Source organism: Plectropomus leopardus, chromosome 8 (assembly GCF_026936395.1).
Source record: "Plectropomus leopardus strain MGB_pleo_1.0 chromosome 8, ASM2693639v1, whole genome shotgun sequence".
NCBI classification, from domain to species: domain Eukaryota; kingdom Metazoa; phylum Chordata; class Actinopteri; order Perciformes; family Serranidae; genus Plectropomus; species Plectropomus leopardus.
In genome coordinates this window covers 12129681-12156387 of record NC_142183.1, presented here as the reverse complement: position 1 = coordinate 12156387, position 26707 = coordinate 12129681, and the positions used below count along the sequence as shown (strand labels likewise).

Here is a 26707-nt window from a genome sequence, read left to right as displayed (position 1 = left end):
AAATACTGAGCAACACAACAAGATATTATATGCATTCATCCAGTATGTGTCGGTGTGGAAGAGAGAGCTAGAGTGTGTGTAGGTGCTTCAACAGCCGTTGCAGCCTACTAGATATCCAAACTCCAGCCTTCTTTTTTAAAATACAAAAGGCTGGAGGCAGAGATGAGTCGAAGATATTGTAATTAGCTACCACCATCACAAAACTGCTGCTGTGGAAAATGTTAGAGAAAAAGACATTAGGGGTTTTCATGGTGCCTTTATGGAACCAAGTGGTGACTGTGCTGCTTTTTAGACTTTGTGCCCACTTGCTTGTCACATGCTGCAGTACGATATTTTCGAACAAAACAGAGACTGACACTAGGCAAGCAGCTGGCTCTAACAATGATAGAAACAGGTTAGATGTAAAAGTTAAAGGTTGATGACCAATGTTTATAAGGATTATTTTAACTGGTGACTGCACATGAGTTCCATCAACCTGGCTCATGTGTTGTTTTTGAGCAACTGTAATAAAGGTTATCTGTTTCAGCTGATGTGAAACACTGCAGAGTATTCAGGCAGTCACATCTGTTCTGCTCTCTGTAGACAGAGATCTGAAAGACAGTTTAGTACTGAGCCTGGGAAACAGGTGGAGCTAAGTGGAGCTAATTTACTGACTGTGTGTGTGTTACAGGAAAGTCTGTGAGAAAGACAGAGTGAGACAGACTGACGCAAGGAGCAAAGGTGAGTGCTAATATTAGTCTGCTGCTGTGAATGGCATGTCTGTTTGGGCGAGAGCTTAACAATATGAGCCACAATCCTAAAAGAAGAATTCCTTCCTGGCTGTGCATCTTTGAAATCAGGAGCGGTTGTAAAAGCTGAAATTCTACCAAGTTCACACTTTTTTCAGACGCCTCTTAAATGTTGCACCCAATTAGTCATATATAAAAAAAACAAAAAACAACTACTTAAATATTTACGCAAATGCTGACATTTGAGGAGTAAACTGTGAATGTTTGTCATTCCTTTTTTTTTCTTGTTCTGTCAATTGACTAATTGAATAATCAACAGATGAAATCAGCAAAAATAATTCCCTTAACGTGAATAAAGTTTTACTTGAAATCAATATTCACTTAGTAAAAGCAAATAGCTCCTTTCTTTGTAAGGCATGTCCTGAATTCTAAATCCTTATAAGGACAGACTCAGAATCCAATATACACATCACAAACCTGCAAAACAGAACAGAATCAACATACTAGCCCCAACAAATTTAAGATTTAAGGTTAAACAGATTCAGTTTTTCTCATATACAAGTTAGACACAGCTCTGAATGACCACCTCCAGGGTCTATCCACTTAGCACCCGCTAACACAGCGGCTGCACCTAACATCCAACAACAAGCCCGTAAATGGTCCCAACAAACTCTCATCAAAACCAAAACAGCATTACTCTGTGATTACAAAGCTGCTAAAAACTGTTAGGTAACATTAGCTATGTGATGCTCATAGTTAGCCTTGTCACTCTGTGTGTGTGTGTGTGTGTGTGTGTGTGTGTGTGTGTGTGTGTGTGTGTGTGTGCAGACTCTCACCAACGTCTGTTGCATGTAGTGGAGCTCCAATAACAAAGTATCAAAGTTTCAATTACAATTACAAAATGTTTCAATAAAGACCACTGACAAAGTCCAACATTTTCATGCATGAGGAAAAAAACGTAGAACAAACTCACTTAAATAAATGAGACTTAAATTCATATTGTTTGTCGAAAGTTTACAGGAAAAAAAGGACTTGTCTTGTTTTTCAAATTCAGGACAATCAATAGCCATTTTACTAAAATTATTTGTCTATATTTCACAGTTTCAAATTGAGCAGCCAATGAGGCTCCAAATTCAAGACAGAAAAAATGGAACTGCTGCTCCATTCAGTTTAAATAGGAGGTTTTATTCTGTTAATGATTTATTGAAAAAGACCACAGAGCAGCGGACCGCAACGATTACTCCCCCCTACACACCTCAACGCATGCTTTCACCCTCTCACAGTAGAGTATTAAGGTGTAAACCCTTGCAAAACAGACAGGAGATGGAAATAGCCGAGGCAAAATGCACATAGCACTTGACAGAAAATGGCTCTATCAGAATGTTAAATTAGAAACTGACAGCGATTTGTCCTGGTCTGTAAAATGTCTGCACTAGTAACTGCATAACATGTAATATCTCTACATTTCACACAGACAGTCGGATCTTGGTTGCTCTCAAATGTCATATAGCTGTTCTCAGTAATAACCAGTAAGAGGTTGACGAACATTCCTCTGGCAAGTATCTGTGGCACTGTGCATGCGTGCGTGCATGCGTGTGTGTGTGTGTGAGTGTGTCTCTGTGTCTGTGTGTGTGGTCAAGTTGCTGAGTCGAGGAAGCTGCTCTCAGCAAAAATCTAAGACAACAGCATCAGTATTTTGAATATGATTTAGATGAAAGAGAACAGAAAAAGCTCTTATCGCGTCTTACAGCCGGCTCTAGTGGGTGTTTTTAGAGACAGGATGACCAAAAACTCAAAAATATCTCGCAGTGACAAAAGGATTCTTGCTGTGAATCAAAACTCTCAGTGAGCAGCATGAAGAAAGTCCTCTAATCCAATCCTTCACCTTGAAAGTTTTTTGTTTTTTTTCCCCAAAAGCTGAAGTGGCGGATATTCTTCTGTGACCAGTTAAAAAACGAGAGCTTTGACCCATTTGCTTCCATGCTGGGTATTAAACTAGGACATTATAGTCTCTACTGAGTGTCACTTGGAAATCTAGCATGTGTAAAATTAGAATGAGGACTTAATCAGCAACCAGCTAATATTGGAGTTTAGGATCCCAATTTCTTTATGTATGGGAATATAAATCACTCTGAAGTTGTGGAGAAGACAGAGTGAGCGATACTGGAAATAACTGCGCTGCATAGCTGAAAAGCTACAGAAACTTTAAAAAATTCTTTTGTCTGTCAGGACTCAGAAGGCATTACTGACCCAGAGACAGAGGAACTCATGCTCATTCTGCTGTTTGATCAATTTTTCACTTTACACCTTATTTCTACAAAGCCGTGTACAGATATGAGACAACAGCAAGTCTATCCATATGAGAACCTACGTGATCCCCAATGTGTTTGCAGAGCTCCTCCCTCTGTTATTTTCTGAGCAGAATTTGCCTTGGGTACTTTAAAAAATGTAACTCTTGCCAAAGATTTTGTACAAACCAGATGCACTGTGCCACAGGACATAAAAAAAAAAATCAGCTTACAGATTGATGAATGTAATACAGCTCTATTTATACATTTTTTTGTGAAAAGTTCTACGGTATGTGAAGATGCTAACACTGGTAGCATGCCAGCTTTGTAACACAGAGTGCATGTAAAGTGGATTATATGTCTTTATTAAAACATTTGACAAAACAGGCTACACACCTGTCAGGGGGGTTGGAAATGAAGTTTTTTTTGTCCATCTGCCTGACAGGCCAACCTCCTCACTTATTTGTAGCCATGCTGTATTGGTCCTGCTCCATGCACATATTCCACAAGATTGGACAGCAAAAAACACTCAAAATTACATTTTCTGCTGTTTCTGTAGTGTCTTTTTTATCTTTCCTTAAAGAGATGCATTTCCTTGTGTTGAACACTAGGGGAATACTCCATATACTATACATAAATACCATGGACCAGGCTCCCGAGAACCCCACCCAGCCTTGCTTCCAATCTTTTTACAGTTGCTATTTGCGGTATTGTAGCTAAAAAATCCCCTACAGCCCAAAAATATTTTTCCCGTAGGCCACCATTGTAATAGAGACGTCTGTAAAACTGTGAACAGGACACTGCAAACAAAATCATAAATGACTTTCCTGATTTTTGATCTCTAAAAATGTTATAATTCTCCTTGAGCAGAGAATAACAGTTTTAAAATCTGTAAACCCAAAAGCTGGGAACTTATTTTGGTGTATGCGCCAGGAAAACAGTTCCATCAAAATGAATAGGCACCATTTCAGAGACCAGTATCTAGTTATTATTATACATCTATGGTTGGGACCTAAGACAAAAATGCCCCCCACAAAAAACAGGGTCTATAAATGACCGGCTTGTCTCATTGTGGTTAAAGAGAATAGTAAATCTATTTTTATGTAACCACACATAATATAATTAGGACATATTACAAGCCACCAAGACACTTTCACACTACAGCCAAATACAATTGTCGCTCTTCATTTTATTGCTTGATACCGTCAAGTTCCCACTTGGCATGATTATAAATGAGAGTAACAACTCATATTAATGAGTCCTGCTTGAAACAGGTAGCAACAAGCATCGTTGACTCTAAGTCCTCTACAAATGAGCTTGATTGTGTGTTTTGGACGAGGACGGGAGTTGAGAATTGGCATTTGATGCACGGTCATTAACTGTGCAATGCTGCCAAAATGTTTATTTTCCATTCGAAACTCTGGTTGGTTTGGTAGATCATGGTCAGCCACACAAACAAAAATGTTTTGAACCTCCCAGTGAGATGATGCATTGGAGGGAAAAAAAAGTAAAAAAGCAAGTTTTACAAAGTTTGAAAAGAAAGCTGAATGGAGAAAAAGAAGCAGATGGGCTACATTTTCAATATGACATCCCATCAAAATGTCATATGTTCCACATTTTAACTGCAACAATGGAGTCTATACAGTCCACATGCAAATATAATCCACATGAACTCCTTTACACCACTACTGGAACGCAAACCACATGGAGTCAGATGGTTGAGGGAAATCTGTGCTGTGTTTCAAAACTACAAAAAGCACCAGACAATAAAGCAGTATTGCCTTTCAGTTAAAACTTAATTGAAATGGTCATTTAAATGCCAAATTGGAGTTTGTCTGCTCAGTGTGGACTGTTGATCAGCAATCCTGACCATGCATTTTTCAATTAGGTTATAATTTTAAGGGATATTATGGTGATATGCCTTTAATTCCTAAATTAAAACAGAGGTTAGGTAATTATGCCACGGACTGAAAATACTCTGCAGTATATTCAAATGAGCAGGCCTCTAATTTGTGCATGTGCCCAAACGTTGGCACAGAATCCTGTTGGGGAAAACTATTTGACATGCAGCCCACATCTCCAGTAGTTAGTAGTTCTTAGGCAACAGGCAATTAGAGGAGATACTGCTGCTGTTATCTGCTGCTGAATCTGAAGGCAGATTCAAGTATTAACAGCCTGAGAGGCAGGCAGCACCTGAACCTCTGGGACAACAAAGAACTGTAGATATCCTGCAAGCAAAATACTTAAAGCACTGCTGTACCCCCTTGTACTTCTCTGTAGAGAGGACATTACACTGAACCACTTCAAATCTTTTTTACGAAACATTAAGACATCAAACTATAACTACATGACAGCTGTTTATATCGGCACTCTTGGATAGCATCAATTTAAAGGTACAAGTGCCACCTTTGAAAAATGAACCGCAACAAAAACTTTTACAACAAAAGGACACTTCAGATACATTAAAAGGCCTGCAATAATATGAACTTATCATTAAACCAACAGAGGATGATTTTTTCCCCCTCACAACTGGTTTCCTGCTAAAATTATAAGGCTAATTAACACTGATGTTCAGAAAGCTGTTAAATCTGGAAGTAATTATTGGAAATAGTCGACATTAGAAAAGGGTAAGATGGGAAAAACATACAGAAAAGGCAAGATTCTTAATTGGTGAATTGCTTAATTTTCCTAAACGGAACATTTTAATTTATAATAATAATATCTTATTTGACACATGCTGATAAAACTTATTGGGTCAAAGGAAAAATATACAACATAAGGCCAGTGTTTTCCACGGAAAGTAGCTGCTGATGAGGGGGGCTGACAGATCAGCAAACTTTTTTTGTGTGTATATTTATGATCATTCTTTAGCGCCCTCTCTAAATTCAGAGGTGTTTTTGCGTGGCTGTGAGCACAGTGCAGGCTTAAGTTTCAGTCATTTTTTTTCTCAGCAGCAGTTTCTTGAATTTGAGTCACGAGGAAGGAGAATTGATCAGTTATTCAGTTTGTGATGCGTAGTTTCTATTGGAACACAGTTGGTTTCATCGAGAGTAATTAAGAAAAACGATGGACAACAATAAAATGATGGTGGTGACCACTCAGTTGACTGAGCTTATTTGAGTGGAGCGCTCTTTTGTGGTGTGGTACTCTGAATTACCGAAAGGTACATATATTCCAACAGTGCTCTGAATGAAGCTTAAAAAATAGGAAATTAACATGTGGCAGTAAATGCCGATGCTTGGGAAACCCTCAAAATGGGAATTACCGGAGGGCCCCTGATATGACATTATCACAAAAAACACTGTCAGCATCTGGTTTATCTAATAAGATAATGTTTTCAGTTTGTCAATCTCACTTCAATCATTTTCATTGCAACAAAACTAATCTAGTGAACTGAAATAGGAATTGACTTTATAATTCTAGTGGGCTACTTAAAGTTTATTTTGTATTTGCAATAGTACTTATTAAATATATATATTTTTAAAAACCATTTGGTGTCTGGATGCATGGATACAATATTGCCACACAAAATATCACAATACTATGCTGTGCTGATTTTTTTCCCGCCCTCAGAGAACCCTAAAGGCAGTGGATCACAGTCATAATTAAATTTGAACATGGATATTTTACCTGCGTTGTTGACGTCACAGACCCAGTTCTCTGAAGTACCAGGCCACTTCAATCTGGCAAAAAGGACGTCACAGTTGTTTGGTTTCATCTTTGATCCTGCAGAACAAAAGTGTAGAAAATTAAGCCCACACTGCTACCAAAAAAAATCATGATTCTCAGTCAGCTTTAGAGCTATGGAACTAAAGCACTCACCACCATTAAGTCCATTTTGATAAAGCACATTTCAGTTTTGGATGCTAAAGCACAGCCTACGGCAGCTTTCATACTGACAGCACTGCTTCAAAAGCTCAAGCTTTGTCACTCATTTCAATGAGACCACTGCTCTGGCTCAGCGGGGGATCTCAACCACAGACAGATCAGGCAAAACATTTGGTTCTGGCCTTTTTAATCCTACAGCAAAATGTTGGATCATTTAACAAAACACTGTTTTCCAATCAAAGACATGCAATCACAAAAAGGAGGTAAATATCTTGTAGCGTTGCTGTACTAATTTGCTGCATACCTGGCCAGCATTGCAATGGAGGAGAAAGTTATTACTGCTGTGATTAACTTTCCAGAGTGCTACAATCAAAGCTCAGAGGAGTACAAGGACATAAACCACTGTCTTTGCATTTTAAACCCTCATCCTGGGCTGGTTCATTTGTATTTCATCTTCTTTACCTGCACCCTGCGGCAAAATGCTCACACTTACACAACCCTTTGCATTGTTTTTCTGTGGTGCAATTGTCTGTGTGAAGGTCTCTCATGCAGCACTGAATGCCTAAATGATGAGCTGACAATGTTGCTGTATTCCCAAAACATTTGCGCGAGGAAGAAAACCTCAGAGGCAGCGTACTACTGCAGACTACCGTATAAAGAATTGTCCTAAGATAAGCAAAATGAGAATCATATAACCCCGAAGAAACATTACAATCCCGGCTGCTCACTAATTAGAGCCAAAGAATGAATATAAGACCCAGCTCTACAGGCCACTAAAACGCGTAGAGCTACTTCCTGCAGCATACGAGAGGGAGAACATCATCATCACAAGATGCTGCAGACCCTGCAGGAAGTGGATCATTTTAGGGCATTAAAAACAATGCAGTGTAGCTGTCATCTTTGTCCTTATTGCCCCATTACAGTGGATACACCTCCTAAGGCTTGATTGTATGTGGTTTCTATACACAAATATTTAAGCTGCTACTTAAGAGGTGGATTAAACAGACTGTTCAGGATTTATATTATTTAGTAGACAAATGAAACAACGAGGAGATGAATAGGTGTGCTTGTTTTGCTGAGAGAAATCAGACTTGTGTGGTGTTATTTTTTCGGGTTCATTTTAGGGCTTATTGATACTTCCTTCATGTACGAAAATGACACTTCCATTTGAAATATCTTAAACATTATTGCCCTCATCATTTTTTTTAACCTATTATCATTTTTAATCATTCAAATTTGGCTGATTGGTGTGTTATTAACCACTTAGCCAAATTTGAATGATTGAAAAAAAAAGCCAAATATATAAAACTAGGCTTAAAAATCTTAAAAAAAGACAGATAAAGAGAGAGAGCAGTACTCTCTAACCTGAGACACTCCACCAAGAACCACTGAGCCGAAGAACAAGCTGTTTTGCAGCAACAGTGTCTCGTTCAGCAGCTAACGTTAACACAAAGTACACACCCACAGCAGTGAGCAGTAACTGCTGGGTCAGATAGCCAATTCTGGACTGAAAAATACTTCAGTAACGACCATTTTTGTTTATATGGCTGTGGCATTTCACAGAGATGTTTATTTATGTAATCATTAGACTGAAAGAGCTAACAGAGCTTGTTGACTGAGCAAGCTCACTGCTCACATACACGGGATGAATGAAACTGCTTGAGCTCTAACATTACTTTTTATACAGTGGGGGAGCGGTTATGTTCAGGATGGCTCCAGTGTGTCATCAAGCCATGATTCCAGGCCCACCAGAAAAAAATCCTAGACACAGAAATGGTGAGGAGCAGTTTAACTGCACAATTCAATTAGTAAAGTTCACAGTCTTTTCTCGTTTTAAACAAGTATTTTATGTTTGGAAAGAAATCTTATTTTGCTTTACCCAGACTTATTAGTTTTGTTTGTGAACTGTAAAATTATAAACTGCAATGAACTCATTAATGTTTGGTGCCTTTTTTCAGTTTTTCTTAATCCCACCTACTAATACGAGATTCAGCAAATGTTCTTCCAACCACCTGAAACAGCTGTCAGCGGGCAAAACACCGGACCTGTTTCAACTGCTGAAAAAAATCAGAAATGTGGGCAGCATATCAGAGGTCAGGAGCAAGCCAAATGAAAATGATTGCAAAATTCAATCAGTGATTTTCTATTTTTCCTGCTTCCTGTGGAGTTAAGGAGATACTTAGGATCAGCACAAAAAGAACTTTTACACACTGTATTACAGGAACTGGTCAACACGCTGAAACCTGACACCGTCTGAGCCATTCCACTCTCCAGGGTCATAATATGATGACGCTGCCCCTCGCCAAATCTGCTACACCCATGCCCACCCACATCCTCCTTAACATCCGGCTCACACTTGCAAAGAAACCATTAACAGTAATGAGAATCGATGGGGGCGTTAAAAGTATTGGCAGTCCAGCCCAGGAGCTGCTCTCTGTGCCGTCTTTATTAGTCTGGAAAAAGAGTGCTGGTCCCTAGCCTGCCAGCTCTAAATAGGAGTGCATTGATCAGAAGGTCAGGCGGGGCTGAATCTCGCCCTTTAATTGTCCGTGTCACTCCTCATTCTCCTTCCAACAGCTATCAGTCGACTCCCAGGTAAACCAAGGCCACCATCACACGAGGCAGTTCAGGCCCAGGTAGAGGTTAAGGCTCAGAGAGTGTATATTGTAAGTAACAGGGCTGTGTATTGGTGAGAATCTGGTGATATGGCACATAATATATCAATATTGCAATACTGTGGACAAGGTGATAAATTGTGATTTTTTTAAATCAAATTTTATAGGGGTATAACTATCCATCGATCTGCATCAATATATCAATTACATGAGCATCCACTTATTTTATTTGCCTTCTGAAACTGTTTCATATTTGGCTAGCACTTGTTGGTACCTTTTTCAACCCAATACAGATTCCTTAGAGTCCATAGCGCCTTCTTAATGATCACATTATTAAGCACTTCTCACCACGCGCCTTTAGTCCACTGTCTGGATCCCATTTATGGATACTTAAGTATCACTAAATTGCTACTACTAAACAAACATTAAATTAAACAAACATTCTGCATATTAAAGCCGTGATAAAATGTTATTTACTGCATTTTTAAAATGCTGGAGAATACATTTTAGAGTACATACAGTGGCAAAGCAGTACAAATGCAGAGGTCTGCTACTATATGACAGAGAAAAAGTCTTACACAGCGATAAGGTGGATGTTGTCGAGGACCAGTATAAATATCTTGGCAGCATCTTTGATAACACATTGAAGTTTGAGCAAACAGAGAAGAAGCTTTCTATAATTAAGAAAACTCACCAGCATCAGTACTTCCTCTGGAAACTTAATTCTTTCTATGTCCAAAAACCCATCCTACAAACATTCAACACTTCCTTCATCTCTCACTGTCACAGAAAGTCTCCAAATCATGGTAACACCTGCTCCAAAATCACTGGAGTGCCCCTGCAAAGCTTAGCCTCTTTCAGTGAGCATAGGTCAAGAAAAAGGCCCATGCCATCATGTCAAGGAAGCCATCCGCCTCCTTGAATTGAATTGAATTGAATTGAATTGAATTAGGAGGATTTGGACTAACAACAACAATCACTTTTGAGTAGATAACTGTTAATCAGTTTGAATTGTGGAGATATATGAATTCTGCAAAGTTGTTTACCTCTGCTGTCATTTTCAGCCGTTACTGTAACATTGAAAGATTTGTCGTTTAACATGGTTTGGATGACAGATCTTTTTGAAAATAAAGGCTGCTTCAATATTTCTTTTGCTTAAGAAAATGTGTAAAGAAAGTATAATTACACTATATGACGTTGACGAATGGAATGTGTCCTCTTTTCAAAAGTCACTTATTGTGTATCACTTTGGATTCTTTTTTTTTTCTTCAGGTACTGTAAGTATTAGTTAAGTAACTGTAATTGACAGACCATCTATTTATTTTGTATATATCTATTTTTAAAATGAGGCAGGCCTGTTCCTCTTTGGTCTTTGTATTAGACTTGTTTTGACTGTGAATGTGACTGCTTTGCATTAACATGAACAGAACAAATAAAAATTAGATTAAATTGAATATTTTTACAGTGCTTATTTTGCCTATTGTGATGCTTTTCTAGCCTCTTTCATGAACGAAATATAGTGGCACAAAAGCTAAAACCTTACCAATTGAGGCAGCATTTGCTCACCACTGTTATGTATTGAATGCGGGGGTTTTCTACCCTGGAGTTATTGTAAACAAACACTGTGATTCAATCTATAGAAGGGGCAGATAAGAATTTGGGAAGCTGCCAAAAGATATTTTGTGTCAGTGCCCCAACCTCCACCAAAAAACGTTCAGGTCTTTCAGCCTCTTACTAAATAGACGATTGCATAGTAAACAAACAAGCATAAAAGGCACAGCACAAGTCAAATGTGTAGGTAGGTCTTGCTGTGGCATTTATGGTCAGTGTCCAAGTCCTTCTGTTTGAAAGAGCTAATGAAAAAGACATGATACCACTAATGTTTAAATAATGAAAAAATGATGAAAAGGCTTTAAATAATGTTGAAAAGCTGAAGGAAATATGGGCATTTTCTTTAAATGAGAGCCAACAGCACACAGCGTCCGAGTATATTATGCTGGCAGAGCAGATAAATGCAGTCCCTAATTATGTCTTATTACTTTAATAATGAATACAGAGTTGCGAGCCCTCATGAATTAAAAGTCACCCCCCACCGCCCGTATAAGTTTAAGAACTGTACCATTTAATAAATATACAATAAATATAAAAATCTGGTCATTTTCATTTACATTCATTAGCAAATTAACATATTCATGGCAGAAGTAAAACTTTCCCTGAGTTACCTGCTGAAACAAAAGAATAGAATTGCCTAAAGACTCATCCATCTCTGATTCCAGCACTACAGCGCTCCAAGGGAGGAAAACCAGTCAAATCCTTTCACACATTAATCCAGATGTCTGGCTCCTTCAGACACAGAGCTCTGTCAGAATCGTATCCTGGCTTTAGAGCTGGAGTCATTTCAAATGTCTTGGCAGCTAATCAGCCGCTATCTTTCATCAAAAAGTCACAGTGACAGGGCCAAGCCTATCTTTACAAAATCTACCAGGGTAAGATTGTGTTTCAGTTGTACAGTCATTCGAAGCTTTAGTGTTTGATAGGCTTGAGAGGAATCGCATAAAGGAATCCAGCGTGTGGCATATGTCTGGCTGCAGGCCTAGTACAGCTTTTTTTCATGGATGTAACACGGGTAAATAAATAGGTTTGCTGCGTGTGTTACTCCTTAATCCTACAAATAAAAGCTCATTCAGATAAAACCCAGTAAGACAGACAGATGGCAACTCATCAAATCCTAAGAAACCTATGACACAAGGGCTTAGAAATTAACTGTACCTAATCCAAGTTCCCATTAGCTTGAAATATGTAGATGTCATTTATAAAGGACATGATAGCCAAGGGTAAAGTATGAAATAATGTTGTGACCACTCTTGCAATAATCAAAGTCCTCACAGCTCATCACGACAACTGAAGATTTGGTTCAATCACCAAAATTACAGCCCATCATCAGCACTGCCTGATTAAAAGTATGGCTTTCATTCTTAAGAAATATATGGCATTGGTGACAGTAACTGCCTGGTGCGAAAGAGTTTAAGCACTGAGGTCATCCTCTGAAGTTCAGGTAAATAAGGGTAAAAAAAAAAAAAGGGGCTGGGCAATTAATCCCATTTTTTTTAATTACAATTTTGGCTTCCCTTCAAGTTTAAAAACAAGATAATCGCAATAAAACGATTTTGTGCCCCATGATGCAACTATCAATGTTTCTCCCATTTTGACTTTTATTGTGTGAATCAAGCACACCCGTTCCTAGCGAATGTGTGCGAAATAACTTTTGCCATAGTTACACCAGCCCTAAAACAAAGTGTTAAATACAGCCTGCATTACTGTTCAGCTCATGGATTTGAAAAGTCGTGCATGTTTGGCTGTGATGAACACTGCATTTTCTCCTGTGCTGGATTAAAATGAAAGCACATCCACCCCTCTACTTGTCAATGTCACTGCAGCTTCTAGACCTACCAGGGTATGAAATTAATTTACTTCACACCTTTCGGAGACTTCGCATAAGATCAACGTCCATTGAGATCGGATGAGGAGGTTTACCCTAAAGCTGAAAGCTACATAGCCTAAATGACTGACCACAGGGAGTGATAAAGTATATTGCAGGGAGGTGGCTGGACCAATTTCAACAGCAACTCAGTCTGCCTGAGGACAAAAAAGGCTTTGTATAGCAGGTGAGTGTTAAGGACTAAATGGAACTTGTTATCAAACACTGGACTATGCCCTGAAAGTGAAAGCAATACAATGCAATGCTCTTGCGCTTATCCTGGGTGTACGCTGCAAGGTCAGAGTGAAATTTCCATTCATCATGTTACATACGTACTGTAGACCTACAGCATATCCCATGTGGTACTTGTAGTACAAGTGAGTCCAAGTGCTCTATTTTTTCAGCCTCATGGGAAGCGTACAGTGTTTGCTCCCATACTGTCATTTAAGCCAGTTTATTTTTATACCGGAAAGGTAGGTGATGTTTAAACTTGTGAGATAGATTTATTTTTAACAGCCATTTGAGTGAAGTGGAACAGAAGGTAACATAAGACCTCAACGAGGGAGGTGACTATAATTAAGCTACTATGCCAACTCAGTGTCTTCTTCTGTACATTAACTTTGCTCTAGTTTCTGCAGTGCAAATGAAGTTGTAAATAACAAAAATCCAGACAGTAAGTACACTTAATTTTAATTAAAAACATCCAATGTCTGACATTTTATTGCCATTAAATGGGAAATAATATTCTCTTTATCTTTTCAGGTTTTTTTTAAATCCTTTACCAGTATATTGTTATTTCAGAATGACAACTGCCAGCAGCATAGTAGCAAAACATTGCAGTTGTACAATGATTTTAAGTTTCTTCTATGGGCTGAAACCTGCATCTGAACCTTCTGTGCATTTACAATTACGCTCCTCTCTCAACAAATATTAAACAAAACACTAGGAACTATGACATTATTAAATAACACAAGCATCGGTTCAACAAAAACTGTACAATTATGTTTTCGTAGTGCAATCAAACAGCTCTAAAGTGCTTTACTAATTCAAATAAAGGCCTCCTCATGGCTAAGTGTGCACTTTGCATTGATGCATTCTTTAAGAAATTATAAATGTTAAATTGCACCCAGCATTGCATGATACTTAACACTAAATGGCTCAATAAAACGTAATTAAATACAATTATACAATTTATGTTCCCCAACATACAAGGACTAAGAGACATGATCTCATGTTTCATTTAGTGGTTGTTAAAAACAGGTGGGAAAAAAAAAAAACATTTACAAGACAATATGTAAGTTTTCTGCATTAAAATGCTTAACAACAAGATTGATGTTACATGTTTTGTTGAGTTGTGTGCTTACATTGTCCCAAATGTTTCCAAAAATGTTTAATCCAGGAGAAATTAGACATTTTAATCTAGGATGTGGTCGCCCATCCGTAGCATGTTTTGGTTGTTTGTCAGAATCTGTCACAAACTGACTTCTATTAAGCTGAAAACCATGATGCTTTATGGCATTTTTAGGTCTTTGTCATTTTTAACTTTATGTTTTAACCGTATAAAAGACTTTAGTTATCTTATGTCTGGATTTTGCATTATCAGATAAACAAACGTTCGCAGCAGTTAAGCGTCAGCCCCTGTTGTAGTGAAAAGTGTCGGAGAAACGTTTTTTTAAGGTGACACTGCTATATTTTGTTTTTACTGACTTCAATCTAGAGGTCCGTTTGTACTGGAGAGGAGAGGACCTCTGTGAATAATTCAGCTCCCAGTGAAAACCCCCTAAACTCTTACATGTTAAGTTATCAGAGAAAAAAGGTGAGCACATAATAGCAAAAGCTGGGGTGGCACTGAGCAAAAAAACATCAGCAAAGCATTGATTTTTACCGTGAAAATGCTTTATTAGATGGGTTTTAATCACCTGGAAGAGGAGATCTCTACAGATAATTCTGCTTCCAGTATAAACGTCCTGAACAATAAACACTGAAGGAATTCTAACCGAGAGAAACTGACTGCAATGACGGCATTGCTCCATTTTTGGTTAATATTTTGACTGAGAGACTGCTTGTGGAAGAAAATGACATATGTTTAAGAAACAAAAATGTAAGCATGACATTTGTAATTCTGGATATTGGACAATTTACTCATTTTTTTTGCAGGAAAAGACTAATTCATAGGTATTATTTCACAAGAAACTCTTTTCACTATTATATTAATTCACCCATTTGTTCTGTGGTGGATAGGTACTGTACCCACAAACCCAAAATACACACAAGCATATTGATTCGTTCAGATGGCACCCTACCACCGCCTGCCTCTTCTTATCCAGCTCCCAAACTCCCTTGAGGGTCAATAAAACCTCTCATAATGAGAAATGTCACCTTTTCTCACCCAAAGTGGAACAAAAACAATTTGGTTCAGAACATGGAGAATGTTCCCAACGTGGTGCCATCTACCAGGCTAAGTTTAGCAAGAGTGCCTCAGGCAGGAAAGTCTAGTCAGACAGATTTAGCAGATGAAATCAAAATATCGCTGGGGCACTTTTACACAAGAAATACCAAACAGCAAGGACATAATCTCAAATTTATAACAAATATATAACTGTAAAGCAAGTAACACTGCACTACAAAGGTCAGTGGTGGGCTGTAACAGACTGACAAGTGTTTACATTCACATTAATGATGGGATTAGTGGGAGTTATAATCTTCAGGGAATATTCAAATAACATGCATCGACATTTAGCACATATACTGAGGTGCTTAAAAAAAAGCACAGAGGCATTTTTGCAGTTTAAAGCTTTTAGTCCTGCTTTAAAACAATAATTAAATTGGAAAAAAAAAACAGCTAATAAACACTAGGTCTGCCTGATGATCACTTGCATTAATTAGGCTGATGATGTCACTGGACTACACTGCTTGTAGTGTAAGTGCCTGTTCACAAAATTAAATACTGGGATATCCTACTTCTTAATGAAGCATTTGTCAACAGCAGATAAACCTTCAGTGGTGTAAGAACTTATGAGGAGGAGAAGCTGTTTACATGATATTATACAAGAGAGCAGTGGGCGCTGACACGTTGATGTTTTATCCTTTAGGCCTCTGACATCAACCTAATTAAAGAAACTGAGTAATTGCTTTGCACGTGTCCTGTTTATTAGCTGTTGTTTCCTGCTGTAATTATAGTTCTGAGGTAAAACCAAAAGCTTAAAACTGCAACAATGCCCCCGTCCTTTTTGGAGTAACTCCATTCTCTAGCTCTTTTGCCCCTATTCCTTATCTGAAGTAGTTGAAAACTGACTTCTCCCCAATCCAACATTTATATTTTTCTAAATAATACATAGTGTGCTTACAGCAGCGTATTGATTATTCTTATTCTTCATCCCAAAGCCAGAGGGGATAGCTTCAAATTGCTTGTTTTGTCCCAACTGACAGTCCATAACCCATAAATATTCAGTATATTATAACATAAAACATGCACCAATTACTCACAAGTGAGCAGTTGGAAATGTACGATATTTGTTATTCTTCATTTTTGCTTGAAAAATGATTAACCTAAATAAATGCTTTGTCAATCAATAATTGATTAATAGACCAATCATTTCAGCTCCAAAAACCAATTACGTTTAGATATTGATATGTTTGACAGCTTAATAGCCTTACATTAAGTAACTGGAACCTGTATCACAGCTTTCCATTCATGGTCTCCTCCAGTCTTTTGTCTTGTGTCAGTGAACAGCAGAGTGTTAGTCTGGGACAGCCGCAGGAATTGGACATGATTTTGACAGCCTCCCCTTCAGCATGAACAAAATATTGAAGTTCAATTGTAGTTTTTACAATAGCAGCACTCTGTGGTACACCAGCAAAATGTCTGTCTAGTTCATGATTGACGTGCACTATAAAAACAAAGTCGTTTTATGCTACACAGCAGAATTGCATGTTTTTAATTATGCGGCACTGTAGATTTAGCCTATGTGCATGTAAATCCGTAAACCTCATTAATATTCCCAAACAAGCTTTCAGCTACTCTAACATTGCACACTGATTATCAAGGACATGACACACACTTTATATGTGGGCTCTGAAAGCAGAGGGACTGCCCACCACTCACAGCAATTTCAAGTAATAAAAATATTGACCATATGGTGGAAAGTGGGTGTGCTGTTATGGTAATGAATTTTAATAAACTGAATTAAGACTAGAGAAGGAAACAACACAGAAGATTTTTCCTTGTGTCCGCAAAGATGGGTCCACGTTAAGAGGAAGGGTTATTTTACAACATAATCAATCAAAGACTCCACTGTTTGGCCTTAAGGGCATAAACATAAATGTAAACTGTCCATCACAATATAAATGAGATAGTGACTGATGAATATACACATCGATGCACATATTTTATTCAACTGAATGGGTAATGTTACCACACTCCAACCTAATTCTTAACTCAGCATCCCAATTATTTTTCTTTTTTAAAGAGTTTTTCAGCTAAAATGCAGAGCTGTCACTGATTCTGATAGAAAACACCTTCACGAGATAAATGATTTCTGTGCTCATGTAACGTCCTACGTACACTAAAGCACAGTACAAAGCACCCGCCACTATTGTTAAGCTCTCTGACAGTGTAGAATCATGTTATGAAAAAGTTTAAATAATTCAAATACAAATAACCTAAATTTGTATGCAGTTTGCAGCTTTGACTGAAAATGTAAGACTATTGCATTTTTATTGAAGCTTAGTTCTATTCCAAGCAGCCAGGGTCACCTTACCTAACTTCCATATTTAACTGAACTGACAGATCTGAAAAGCAGTGCAGATAAATTAACTTTTAACAAAATGATGATTGCTTGAGCTGTTGGGTACAATAGCCTGTTTTGACTTGAATTTTATTTTAAATGCATGTTGACGGCCTTTATAACAAAAAAGAGAGAGACCCATTTCTGGTGTGACTTTTTTGATTAAAACAAACATCTAATTTAAATAAAAAACAACAGGATGGTTTCACTATTAATCAAATTGTGGTCAGCATGTATGCTTCTTACAGGGTTTTAAGTAAAGGAAACAATGATATTAGAATATCATTTAATATGAATCTGCTGGCGTAACAATGATGAAGTAGCTCATGAGGTAGAAAACCTACTATTACCAGAATACACTGAACCAATGGGTGACGTAATGCAAGCTTGGTCTGTTATCACAAAACATTATAGAAGCTGGTAACAAGCAGTATCGAACTACAGTTAAACAGTAGGCTATAATATGTGTCTGAAATATTTTAGACATGAAATAGGCAACACAGTAACAGACTCTTGGTTTATAAATGATTAACACTGCTTCGTTTTACTGTTTAATCTCATTTTTTTGAGCCATTGTTTTCACAATACAGTATTAGTACGCACCAACTTCTTGGTCACATATTCTCAAGTCACAGCTAAGCAGGGCACAAAAAAGAGAAATTGGCATTTTATAAGAGAAATTGGCAGTGCAGTAACATAATCTTAATATATATTCGTTCAGCACTGCCTAGTTTTACTGATTGAATAGATTTCAGTCCAACTTGTAGGGGTCGCAGAGGGGCAGGTATGTCTCTTGATCTGACTTCTATACTCTTTATGTCAGCTGTGGCAGTATGGGTGGCGGGCAATACCAAAATGCAGAAGTATAGCCTGTATTTTGAGCAATAGCTCAAGAGCCAGCGAAACTCTGCCGGATAACGTAAGTAATGTGTCATCTGGCAGAGTTTTCCCAGAGGGGAGGAGGGATATCTAGGAACTGGTCAGATGGGAGGAGGTTTTCCACAGTTCATTTATAGTTACTGTCCACAATGTTGTGATGCAAAGCTGGTCAAAAATCAGCAAAGTATACCTATCAGAGTAAAAGTTCTGTGTGCCAGTAAGACAGATTGTTTAGAATCTGTTTTTTTTGGGGTTTTTTTTTAATATGCGAGTTGATATGGTTAGGTTTAATTAAGATTAAAGATTTAAAGATTTAAGATAAAAAAAAAAAAAACGCCCTCTACTTTTAAGAGTTTTTATGTTTAGTATGCATTTTAGGGGTAGACTGATCTCTCCTTTTCTCTCCCAATATCAATTCTGATACCTAAACTCAGAGTACCCATCCAGTCCCTGGCACGGTCATAAATAAAATAACATTATGCATCAGCAATGCACTGACACTAAAAACTGAGTTAGGGGCAGTTACCATATGCATGCATTTTGAGAAATTTCTACATTTCCTGGTCTTCTGTCATAATAAATTGAATATTGTTTGGTTTTGGAGTGTTTGGCAGATAACAGCAATCCAATTCCCTTACCCTAACCTTTGGAAAACTATGATGGGCATTTTAACTATTTTTTGACATTTTACAGACTAAATAATTAATTTGTCAAGTCTAGGGCTGGGTGATACAGAGAAAATCAAATATTACAGTATTTTGAAATACATTGCAACTATTTGCATCAATAATGCAACAATTTGTAGGGTTGACTATTAGTATCTCTTGTTGGCCTAAGTTGTGCATCCTGGGTATCTATCCGCATGATTTTACAAACAGGAAGAGTGACCGTGCACTAATAGACTTGTGTCTCTTACAAGCTAAGAAAACAATAGCTATAGGATGGAAAGATGTGAATAAACCAAGTATAAGGCACTATATTAAGGATTTAGCAACATGTGTTGCTTTGGAAAAACTAACATATATCACAAAAGGAAAGCTGGCAGTTTTTGAAAATATTTGGGGAGTTTGGAGTTTTTGAAACAAAATGTTGATAAAGACCAATAAAACCAAAGACAGGAGTGGGGTCGGCGCAGTCGGAAACAATATTAAGTGTTATACCCCATGTAATCTTTAAGATATCTGCACATTGTAACTACATCTGTTTTTTTACCTCTGCCTTTATTTTTTATATTCTATTTTATTGATTTAGTTAGTTATTATTATCATTATTGCTGTTGTTGTTGTTGCTGTGTTTTTTTATTTTTGTTTTTGTTTGGTTTGGTTTTTGGTTTGACTTTTCATTTTATGGTTTACCATATTTGCGAGTATTTTATTTATAAGTAATACCTGTTCTAATTGAAAACCCCAATAAAGGCACTGTTTAAAAAAAAACATTGACTATTGCTGCTTGCATCTGATTACTGGTAAATAATCATTAGTACTGTGTATACATTGACTAAGTGGGCAAAGAAAAATGTTAGAAAAGCTAGAGTGGCTTAGTAAATTCAGAAAATTACCTCACTTTACTGCAATGCAGCCTTTAAAGCCAGAAAAAGATAATACTTACAGTATTATGATATTCTAAATCTAATCGTATCTAGTTTCATATCACAACATTGATATAATATCAATACATTGCCCTGCCTTAATCCCCTCATGTTTCTAATTCTCTCTGATGCTTCCTCTGAATTAAAGCCAACCATTGTTCCCAGCTAATCAGACTTTAACAATGCAACAATGACATCATAACTAAACAATAGGCCTCGCACTCTGTTCCACATGTAGCATCACCTCAGCACTCACAGCTGTAGTGTCCATACGTCTCTGTCCTGGGCCTCCAATAAGTCACGCACAAATCCATCAACAAAGCAGTAGATCAGGTAACACTGGCACGGGTGCAGTTCTTATTTGTGCAAAGCAAGGTCATGGAACCACATGGATGTCGGATCAATCAGACAGATTAATGAAGCACAACCTGCTGACATGAGGAATATTGACACCCCTATTACATCTTGGTCCTGCAGTCTTCAGCGCTCCTTAAATAAATCAGGCCCCAGTAGAAGGAGGCAGGTAAACTTCTGAACCTAATCCTTCACATGATAAACAGAATACAAGCTGAGCTTAACTGTAATGAATCAGGGCTCTTCCTGGAAATACTTAATGCCACAGAATTCAATATCATTTTGGTGACTGCAATCAATTTTAGTATTTATTACGTGATTAAAAGCTTATCAGAATCTCATAAACAGTATATCATATATAGCTTCCAAAATCTAAAAACGTGCAGTAGTGTTTAATATAAACTAGAGTAACACAGCAAATCCTCACATTTGAAATGATGGAAGCAGTTTATCAAAGTCATAGTGATTAGCTGATTATTGACAGAATATTTATGAGCAACAATATTTCTCAAATGTGACAATTTGTAATGTTAGGGCTGTACCCGACTCAGAATTGTGCCAGTCGAATCAGATTTGGCTGTTCAATATGAAAATTTCATGATTTGTCTTGTTTTCCATACAAAGTTGTAAAGTCTGAAAGGGCTCTGCAGGACATTCAGTGTGACATTCACTTCATATTGTAAACAACCTAATGGTGGATCGCAAATGTGCAACATTTTTGCTGGCACTATATATCAACAAAAGTCAGAGAGTGTTTGGAATTAACTTGCTGTGAGCTGTAAATTCACCACTTCTACATCTTACGAGGTCTTTCTCCCTTTGTAAAGCTGCAGCATGTCCAAGGCTGCAAAGAGTACTGTGAACGTCAAAGAGCACTCACACTACAGCAAAATCTGCTGACCAAAATGTCCCTAAAAGTAGACTGCATTAAAAAAAAAACAAAAAAAAAACTGCTCAACCAGCGACTTTCAAAGGGCAGCCCTACGCAATAATTGACAAGAAATGGGATATCATAAGGTTTTGGACTTTTAGTTACAAATATAATGAAAACAACACTGAGGCCTCTGAGAAATTGTAAATGTAATTTATTCACTTTTAATATTTCATAGACTAAAGATCAATCAAAAAAAATAATCAGTAAAGAAGATAATTGTTAGTTGCAGCCCTGCAGCATATGTTTGGCAGTTTTGCTTGAAAAAATAACCCATAATCATAACTGTTGGTGATTAATTTCCTGTCAATCAATAAATTGCTCACATTTCACTACAACTTCTCTTAATATGCTTTCATGTGACAAACAAATTAACTGAGTGAGTGATTAATCAACTATTTATCACAGCTCATTGTGGTTAAGGCATAGTCTTTTAAACCATTTCATTTAATTTGTGGTTGCATATTTCATTTGGGTTAACAAATAAGCTAGTTATACATCTACAGGTCAATCACGTTATGACTCACCACATTGCTCTTAGTCGGTCTCCAGCGTCACAGGAAATACATAATATTTCAAGAAACTGAATGAAACATCATGCATATTGGCCCGCAGCTCTGCAGCAGATAGAAAAACCTACGCAAATGCTTCTCTTTGAATAAGTGAGTTTGCTTAAAGCGACTCAAACGTCATCTTTTTCTGCCCAGATTCTGGTTGTATTTCTGACAACGGGGCCTAAAGAGGGGGCCAGAACAAATGGCATCCTCCATTTTTAATCAATAGGTGGATTAACCTTTGCTATCAACAGCGCCTCTCTTAGTAAAATGTAGAGTCAAGATTTAGGATTATACCTCCGAAGACATGCTTTAGCTCATTATTGGACTTAGATCTTCAGACCTGTGTGACACCTCATATATCACTGGCATTAGGTTACCATTAATGACTCAGTAATCCTTCAAATCTCACCAAAGAAATGCACCTCATCATGAGCCGTTCTGGAAATGAATGTATTTGCAGAGGTGTCTTCGGTAATGATCCTCCATATTTTTAGAGGCGAGCTCTCCACTTTCGTGCCCTCATCAAAGGCTGGTCGTCTGAACATTTAGATAAGTACCACAATGGTGATTCTTATTATTTCCATATCACTCACAATGCGCTCATAAAACTGTCTTACTGCACAGAGAAAAGCCCTTTTCTCTCACATTTATAACAGCAAATGATTTACCACTTGACCCCAGTGCTGAAACATTAGTTGACTGATGAATTAGTTATTCAGTTCAATTGAAAACAAGTTTGATATTCAACTCAGCCCAAGGTCTACTTTATTTGTACAACATGCTAAATACAACAATGACAACCAAAGAAAGGACAAGTAAAATTCTGTGAGAAACTCTGTGAGATATTTAACCCAGCAGTGGTTAGGAAGGCTAAACAGATATCAGTGGATGCTTCACACCCCTTAAATTCAGAGTTTGAATTGCTTCCATCCGGCCACCGATTCAGGGCCCCGCGGGCAAGCCAGAACATATATAGGAAATCTTTTATTCCTTAACTTGCTCTATATTACTGAAAATAGTTTTGACTATTGCAGGACCAGTCCGTATAAGAAGTAGTCAGAAGTTTTGCATTCAAAATCTTATACAAGTAGAAAGGTATTAGCATCAAACTACACTTAAAGTACCAAAAGTCAAAGCACTAAATATGTGGAATGACTCATCTCAGAATAATATATATCATATCACTGGACAATAATTAGTGATGCATTTTGTGATCATCACTTTAATGTTGTGGCTAGTTAAACTGTGGCTTGTAGTGGAGTATCAGTATAAAGAAGCTGCTGAAAAAGAAATAGCCAACTCAAGAACCAGTACCCAAAAAGTATACTGAAGAACAAGACTTGAGTAAATGTACTGAGGTAATTTTGATGTGTACACATCACTAATGTTGCAGCATGTAAAGGTGAAGCAAATTTCAACTATTAGCCGCTGGGAAGCTCAATCCACAATAATGCATCATAATTAATTAGTTGTTTATTCGTTATTATAATATAAATCACAAAAAAGTAAAATATCGGCCTCTAAAATGTAGTAGATTATAACTGTAAAGTAGCAGAGAATGGAGATACTCAAGTACAAGTACCTCAAATTTGTAATTAAGTACAGTACTTGCATAAATGCACTTTGTTTTATTGCGTAGAGTTGAACCAACCTGCAGCTCAGGACTAACCAGCATAAATGACTTATGTCTGTTAATCAGAATCAGAATCAGAAATAAATTATTGATCCCCGGGGCAAATTGTGGTTATTTACAGTCACTCTGATGCCAGCACAGAAAATTATCACATGTAGAAATAAGTACCAGCAGAAGTATGAAAAAATATAAATATAAGAATAGAAATACAGTAATAGTAAACTATCACTAGTATCTAAATATTTAAATATAAAGTATGTCTAGTATGGTGTAAATATAAATGTGTAAATAGATTTAAAATAATACAGTAATAGACAATTAGCACAAATATGTGAATATTTAAATTACAATATAATAGTGCGCTGAGTGTGTACAGTGTGTAAAATAAAAAAAGTGTGTAAAATATAAAACTGCCTTATGCTCCAATAAAATGTGTCAAACTAGAATGTAAGTTCAAAATATAAAATACAAATGCAAATACAATATGTAACTGAATTATAATTATTTATGCATTAATGTGGAAGCATCACTAATGTTTCAGCTGGTAGAGGTGAAACTAAAATCAACTGCGTTACGACCTACGAGCATAATCCACTATAATGCATCATAATATATCCTTTTATACGCTGTTTTAAAGTATAAATCTGCAGAGTAACTACAAATAAAAACTGTCAAATGATTATGACATTGTTTGATCCTAAAGTGTAGTGGAGCAGAAGTATAACGTAAAACAGATCTAAGTCATTGAAGTACAAGTACTCCAAAATTGTAGCCTACTTTAGTACAGCAAAACGTGGAGAGAGGGACTTTAACAGCACAAATCTCCAGCTCAAGACAAAACCAGCAGTTTGACCGAGAGTGAAACATACAAATTAGCTTAACAGACGGATTTTCACTGCAGATGTTAAAAACGAGACTATCAAATGCTGCTCTGCAAAACTCCTCCATACAATCAAACATATCATCAGTTAAGTCATCTAACTTCACGTTACGTATTCGGGGAAAAAAGTCATATAATTTGACTAAATTCGTGGATACATAACGCTCAATATGACACCAACAGAAGCGCATTATGTAAGAAGAAAACGAATAAAATGCCGCCAACTTTCATCACACTGCTCCTCACTGTAAACTTCCCGTGTCTGTGAGAGAAGCTAATGCTAACTACCATTGTCGGTTAGCAGCTAAGAAGTAAAACAAGAAAGCTGAGAGGGAGTATAAAGTACCTGGCTGTGGCGTCTGTCCTCCTCCATGCTCTCTGTGCTGCTAATAGACGTCCACACATATCCTCACGACACTTGAAAGTTTCTTTCAGCTGCTTCTTGCTGAGTGGGTAACCAGGAAAAGCCTCTGGTTAGCAACGAGAGCTGTCAAACAATGGCGGAGCCAAGTACGGCAAGCGAGAGGCTGACACGTGCTGTTTGTTGACTGTTTTTTCGCGGCCCCCTATAGGCGAAATATTTAGGATGGTTTCGTTTTGGTGCTGCTTTTTAGATTAACACGTTGAAACTTGAGCAGACTGGAGTGATTGTCTAATACATAGATAGAGGGGCAATAAGCATCATACTATAACATTGCCCATAAATTGCAGGAAATTAGCAAAAAAAAAGAAGATTAAATAAAAGATAAGATTAAAAAGAATAAAAAGTTACAAGAAAATTACATGAAAATAAGAAAAAAAGAAAAAAAGAGAAAAGAAAAGTAAAACAGAAACAAGAAAATTACCCCAAAAATACTGAAATGTTTTTAGTGTTTAAATAAATGTATAAGATGTTTTTAACACAATTTTAAGTTAAAATACTTGTAAATATTAAGATATATCTTATTATACCTTAAAAAAAAATCAAACTCCTTCCCGTTTTCAACTAAATTTGAGGTCAGTTTCTTGTCGCCTTTTCTAATTCTAATTTTCTCATTTCTAAACTTGTGGGACATATCTTGCCAAATTGGTTATTGCCTTTCCCCCCGTGTTTTTTTTTTTTTTTCAAACCAATTTGCCCAGGTTTCAAGGGGTAGATGTGCTGAAAAAATACACCTATCAAGCATAAATATGATGAATTAAAATACTCAGGAATAATCGGCGCTTTCTTTGGGCAAACCAAGTATTTCTGTAATTCCATAACAATGATGGGGCAAGTATTTAGTCTGACTTTAGGGACTGCTCGTTATTTATGAGAGGGGAGGAGGTGGTGCCAAACGCTCAGGCGCTTCAGATGATTATGTAAGATGGGCTGGGAGGGAGTTTTGTTCAATGATTTTGCTTAGAGGGGGCATTTAACCCTTTGTCCCCCGCATTTTTTAAAGTTTTTTTTACAAACGTTCAATTTATTTCGTACCTCGTTTTTCCGAGCGGTCTTGAAACGCACCATAAATAGGCGGCGGCATGCACGCGCTGTCTTGTTGTGATCACATGACACAGTTGAGGCGCGCGGTGGCAGCACCGCTTTGAACTGTCAGTTTTAACTAAAGCACCACAAATAATGTACAGCAGCAAACCAACCTGCAAGAGGCAAAACAACTCGGAGTCCTTCTTCAAAACAAACCGTGTAAGTTGAGTAATGCTGTTGCCTGTTGATAATGTTAGCTAAATTATGTCAAATTAATTACAGGCCAATATAGCTCCGTGAAGACGAAAACTCGCGTTATTGTCGGCTATGGCTGGCTAGCGAGCTTCAAGCTAGGGATAAGTACAAGGTAGCCTACAAGGTACAAGGTAGATTTATTTGTCATTTTTCTTGAACGTTGTTTAAGAATAAATTAATTTAAACTAATTAAAATTGACCCTAAATCCTGCTACATCTTGTGCTCACGATTGTTTTGCGCTTATTTTTTTTAATCTTTAATGCTACAATAGAAGGAGCAGGGAGGTGAAGGTGGACCAGAAGGCCACACTGATGGTCATGCAGGGGCTTCACAGGAAAAGAGAGATTAAAATTAATATATATATAGCATAAAAGTGACTTTGAGATTAATTTTCACAGCTATTTCAACTACTGTGTGTAATTTTTAAAAAAATCTGTATTATTACAGTAGACAGAGCA

At 37.2% G+C, this 26707-nt stretch overlaps 1 protein-coding gene across 2 annotated transcripts in view; it reads right to left on the bottom strand.

Moving 5' to 3' along the window:
• Positions 1–25042, bottom strand: part of LOC121947736 (ecto-NOX disulfide-thiol exchanger 2) — a 242114-nt gene extending 217072 nt beyond the window's left edge. For both annotated transcript variants that reach the window (XM_042492831.2, XM_042492832.2), the window contains exons 1-2: positions 24893–25042; positions 6647–6742 (exon numbers count right to left, since the gene is read on the bottom strand). The gene's annotated coding sequence lies outside the window, so the exon portion shown is untranslated. The remainder of the gene's footprint in view (positions 1–6646; positions 6743–24892) is intronic.
• Positions 25043–26707: the final 1665 nt, after the last annotated feature.